This window comes from Solanum tuberosum, unplaced genomic scaffold (assembly GCF_000226075.1).
Source record: "Solanum tuberosum cultivar DM 1-3 516 R44 unplaced genomic scaffold, SolTub_3.0 scf00594, whole genome shotgun sequence".
Classification (NCBI taxonomy): Eukaryota; Viridiplantae; Streptophyta; class Magnoliopsida; order Solanales; family Solanaceae; genus Solanum; species Solanum tuberosum.
In genome coordinates this window covers 189,795-196,080 of record NW_006239510.1, presented here as the reverse complement: position 1 = coordinate 196,080, position 6,286 = coordinate 189,795, and positions in this window count along the sequence as shown.

The window sequence follows — 6,286 nt, the reverse complement described above, 5'->3', positions numbered from 1 at the left end:
AGTGGTGATGACTGGGGCTGAATCATCATTAGTGTCTAAAGTTAAGGAAAAGCAAGACCAAGATCTCATTTTGCTTGAATTAAAGGCAAATGTTCATAAGCAAAAAAGTATTGGTTTTTTACTAAGAGGGAGATGGTGTATTGAGGTATCAATGTAGGTTGTGTGTACCAAGGGTGGATGAGCTCCAAAAGAGGATCATGGAGGAAGCTCATAGATGTAGATAATCTATCCATATGGATTCCACAAAGATATATCACGATTTGAGAGAAGTTTATTGGTGGAGTAATATGAAGAATGACACTGCAGAGATTGTTACTAAGTGTCTAAATTGCCAACAAGTTAAGGTAAAGCATCAAAGGCCCGGTGGTATGGCTCAAAATGTAGAACTTTCAGAATGGAAGTGGGAGATGATCAATATGGACTTCATCACAGGTTTACCACGGTCTCGCATGCAACATGATTCTATTTGGGTGATTGTTGATAGAATGACGAAATCAACCCACTTTTTGCCGGTAAAGACTACCTATACAGCAGAGGACTATGCCAAGTTGTATATTCAAGAGGTGGTTAAACTTCATGGGGTTTCAGTATCGATTATTTCAGATAGAGGAGCGCAATTTACTGCACAGTTCTGGAAATCTTTTCAGAAAGGCTTGGGTTCAAAAGTGAATTTAAGTACTGCTTTTCATCCGCAGACAGATGGTCAAGCAGAACACACTATTCAAACTTTAAAAGATATGTTGAGGGCCTGTGTGATTGATTTCAAGGGGAATTGGGATGATCACCTACCTATCATTGAGTTCGCTTACAACAATAGTTACCACTCTAGCATCCAGATGGCTCCTTATGAAGCTCTTTATGGGAGAAGATGCAGATCTCTTATTGGATGGTTTGAGGTTAGTGAAGCAGGGTTGATAGACCAGACTTAGTTCATCAAACTATGGAGAAAGTGAAAGTCATTCAAGAGAGGTTGAAAACAACGCAGAGTCGTCAGAAATCCTATACTAATGTTAGGAGAAGGTAGTTAGAGTTTGAAGTAGATGATTGGGTATACTTGAAAGTTTCACCCATGAAAGGTGTTATGAGATTTGGTAATAAGAGAAGCTTAGTCCCTGGTATATTGGCCCTTACAGAATATCCAAACGAGTTGATAATGTTGCTTATGAGTTAGAGCTTTCCTAAGAGTTGGCAGCGATTCATTCAGTATTTCATGTTTCCATGTTGAAGAAGTGCATGAGAGATCCTTCACTTATCATACCTACTGAAGATTTTGGTATCAAGGATAGTTTGTTTTATGAGGAGATCCCTGTTCAGATTCTAGACTGTCAGGTTCGCAAGTTGAGGACCAAGGAAGTAGCATCAATCAAGGTTCTTTGGAGAAACTAGTTTGTTGAGGAAGCTACTTGGGAAGCTGAGGAGGGTATGAAGAAGAGATATCCACATCTCTTTGAGCCCGGAGAAATTCTAGACCAAGGTACTAATTCTCTTCTTAGTACTCTTTAAATTATATACTTGATGTGTTAGATTTGCTTGTTGGGTGTTTGAGCTAATTGTTAGATGTTACACCCTTAGCCTACTAAGAATAATCTCATTCGAGGATGAATGTTCCCAAAGGGGTTATATTGTAACACCTCGGTATTTCAAAGAACTAGAAAGAGCTAGAATTAGAGATAGTCAGTTTTGGAAAGAATGAAAAATCTGGAAAATTGGTTAAGTTATGTGAAGTTTGAGTTTTTGGTCAACTTCAAACAACTATAACTCCTAGATCACGATTATTTAGGTGTGCTACAAGATACCGTAGGAAAGATCCTTGAATTATCTTTCCAACGCCGCCGAGTTTTCTCAATTCTGAGTTCGTATGAATGAGATATGTCCATTCGAAGTTGGGTTGTCTAGATAAGAAAAGTCAAAACTAGATTTTGGAAGGGTATTTTAGTCTTTTCCATACCCAATTAATAAATTTCGTTTTTAGAAGTTTAATTGGGGTCTAATCAAAATTAGATCAGTTTACGCACTTACCAAAACATACTAAGGCTTGGAGAAAAGAGAAAAGATGAGAAAAGAGAAGAAAAGTTCAAGATTCGTCAAGTTCTTGCAATTTTGGTTGTGGATTTCGCCATGGATTCAATCCTACGAGGTTTGTGAGATCACATAATGTTGGGTTAGTTCACCCACGCGTCAATCATGATTCAATTCAGCGTAATTGTGTTCTTGAAAGAAAGATTATGAGTTCTTGATGAAATTTGTTTAAGTTCTTGTGGGTTCTTGTTGTTGGAGTTGTTGAGAAGTTTCTTGAGTTTGATTCATGAAATTAGGTGTGATTTTGAGTAGACTCCTTCATATTTTAGTGATATAGACGATTCTAAGTGTTTGGGAAAAGAACCAATTGAATTTAGAGGGTTTAGAGTTGAAAAACGAGCAAGAAAATTCAAGGATTTTCTAGGGAGGGGGTTGGGGCATCGCGCCTCTCAGAGCGCCCAAAAGGGAACTCTGAAATTTGGGCTCTGGGGCGCCGCGCCAGCCAGAGCGCCCAACCCAGATTCTGAAGTTTCAAGGTTGGCGCCCCGCGCCATTCAGAGCGCCAGGGTCGCCATGCCTTCTACTTTTTCCCACTTCTTTCCGTTTGAGTTCCCTAGCAACATACATAAGTTTTTTTAGTTGATTTTTACACTCTAAGGTACGTATAAACATCATGAAATCATCTATAAACATGAGATCATGAGCCTTGAATCCATAATTCAATTCAAGGAAAGTTAAGAGTCAAGGCAAGAGAATTTCATAGTCTTCCAAAAGACTTTTACAAATGTTTTAACTTTGTTTTAAGGCTTGAGTTTTGAGTTGAGTAAAGAGTAGGAGTAAAGTTCATTTCTTCAAAAGATTAAACGGGAACTAACTGTTACCAAAAGTTGAAATGTTTTAACATTTAAACAAGAAACGAAACACCAATTTCCAAGAGAGCCTTTGAGCTAGTTTTGAGTAATTATCTCAAACTATAGAAAAAGATTTTTGTTTTTAAAACATATGAGCTGGGTATATTTTGGGAGTAGTATTGAGCACTAATATGGGGACGAGTCCATAATAACTCAAGTCTCCATAAACCATGTAGTCATCGTGGGTAGAAAGGGTCATACTTTTTAGATGACACCTTAGTCTTTTTAGCGTAGACTAGTGGATCCACTTAGTTGAGGCGTTCTATATCATAGAAAGGTATAGGACAGTTCTGGCAGCGTGAACGAGACGATGTATCATCACTTTAGCTCATAGTGATGGTTGTCGGTTAGAGAAACTCCCACAGTATTATATTACTTTATATGTAAGCTAGGTTGTTATTATATTTCTTTAATACATTGAGTTCTCAGCTACTGTTTTAAATGCTTTGTATAAACTGCCCCTTTATTTTTATTTTACTTTGCATTTGAGTTGAGTATTTATGAGTATCATCACTTTAGCTCATAGTGATAGTTGTCAGTTAGAGAAACTCCCACAGTATTATATTACTTTATATGTAAGCTGGGTTGTTATTGTATTTCTTTAATACATTGAGTTCTCAGCAACTGTTTTAAATGCTTTGTATAAACTGCCCCTTTATTGTTGTTTTACTTTGCATTTGAGTTGAGTAAAGCTAAGGTAAGTGTTCTTTTCAGATTTATTTCAAGCTTATGGCATATTAGTTTTCTCCTCGCATGATCGTACATTCAATGTACTGATGTCATTTTGTCTGCATCGTTTTATGATACAAATACAGGTAACTAGGATTAGCATCCGAAGCCTCGTTGATCCAGTTGAGCACTCAGAGTCAATTGGTGAGCCTCCTTGCTTTTGGAGGACCCCTTTTTACTGCTTTATAGTTAGTTCATGAGGATGTCGTGAGTCTTGTCCTGACGTCCATCTCAGTGTTAGAGGCTTCATAGACAGTTAGTTAGTTAGTTTGTCATTATCTTGTTATTGGCTTATGTTCAAATTTGAGTTGCCACTTTGGCTAAGTTGAATGTTTATTTCTAAAACATTTTGAGTTTAGTTTGAGACAGTTGAGTTATCTTGCATTTGAATTGTCTTCTTAATGCTTAAAGTTTTCTGCTGAGAGTCTAGTCAGGCCAAGGATTCAGTAGGACCCCCCTCGATTCAAACACAATAATCGAGGAATGATCTAACTCAGTAGGACTCCCCTCTCCTACGTCCTTCGGTGATCAGAAAGATCACCGGATTTCACTTCCCTTTTCTTTTCTTTCCCGTTGTCCTTGCAGGCCAGCTCAAATGAAAGATAGTCTTTACTTTGTAGTTGGATTCAAGTCCTACGACATCACAAGAACACCTGGTAAGGCTGGCAACGGGACCGGAATCGGGACTACCGAACCGGGACGGACCGGAACCGGTAATTCCGAGAAAAAATCCGTGTACCCGTCCCGGACCGGTACCGGATCGGACCGGACCGGACCGGAAACCGGGTCCCAACTGTTGCTTATAATTAAAATAAATAAATTATTAAAATTAAAAAATTAGGAACATTACACAAATAATATTAAAACTCTTATAATTTTATTAGAAGCAATTAATTTTATACTTTTAAAGTTTTAAATACAAACTTTCAAACTTTAAAAGTATAAAAGTTTAAATTTCACACTTTAAATTTTAAAAGTTTGAAAATTTAAATTCAAACTTTTAAAACTATAAAAGTTTAAATTTCACCCTTTAAAAGTTTGTAAATTTAAATTCAAAGTTCAAACTTTAAAACTATAAAAGTTTAAATTTCACCCTTTAAAAGTTTGTAAATTTAAATTCAAAGTTCAAACTTTAAAACTATAAAACTATAAAAATTTAAATTTCACACTTTAAATTTTAAAAGTTTGAAAATTTAAATTCAAACTTTTAAAACTATAAAAAATTTAAATTTTACACTTTGAAAGTTTGAAAATTTAAATTTAAGTTTCAAACCTTAAAACTATAAAAGTATAAAAGTTTAAATTTCACACTTTAAATTTTAAAAGTTTGAATTTAAAATTTTCAAACTTTTATAGTTTTAAGGTTTGAAACTTAAATTTAAATTTTCAAACTTTTAAAACTATAAAACTATAAAAGTTTGAAAATTTAAATTCAAACTTTAAAACTATAAAAGTTTAAATTTCACACTTTAAAAGTTTGAAAATTTAGACTTTAAAAAAAAAAATTAAGGCGAATAGCCTATACTTTTATTAATATTAATTAAATAGTACAAGTTGAGTTACAAAATATTAGTAGAGTATTAAAAAATCTAATCTACACAGCCACCTTCTAGGAAGGGTTCTGTTTGAATTAGACCTCGAATTATTATACTCATACTAATAGACATTTAAATTTACTAGTTCATGCTACCAATGAAATCTTTTTTTAAATCATTTAGCATTTCTCTAGTAACATGCTCTGGAATTGGTTGATTAGCTAGTTCTTCCATTGCATCAATGCCGTCATCACTAAAATCTTGCATTATTTCATCAACGTCATTTTCAAATTTGGTCGGTAAAGGTGGACGACCATAACTCCTTCTCTCGCCATTAATCCAATCTCTAAATAGTACGGATATCTCCAAGCTATCTGCTGCTAATGAATATCTATGCTCTCCAATTTGAAATCTTGCTGCACTAAAAACGCCTTCCGAAGCTACTGAAGATGCTTGAATAGCTAACACATCTCGAGCGACCGGTTGTAGTTTTGGAAATCCTTTGCCGCGATTGCTCCACCATTCTAGAAGATCAATAGTAGTAGGTTCTGTATTTTGATTAATATATGCATCAAAATCATTTCTATCATTATGAGAAAGTTCAATAATACCATCTATCATATCATCAATATCATCTTCATTATTATATCTACTCCTAGAACTTTGAGGCTCTTCGTTATGTACTACATTCCTTATATCAGAATTATACAAGTCGTACAAATTTCTAGCTTCAATTTTTATACTATCTTTAACATCTTGACAACTAGGTGTTTCATCATCTTCACTATCAATGCCCAAATTAAAATATATTTTATCAACCATTCGTGATGCACCTTCATCTTTGTAATGTGGGTTTAACAAACAAGCAGTTAAATAAATTTGAGGAATAAGAATAAAATATTTTTAAAATTTTTCAATCATTTTCTTAACAGATTCTTCAAATCTTGGTTTATTTTTGAATTTATAAAATTTATTAGAAATAGCACAAATATTAGGTAAAACAGAGCAAATAGTTGGATAATAAAGTGCAGATATTTTTTTTGTAGTTAAATAAAAAACTTTTAAGAATTCTATAAGTTCTTTTATGTCATT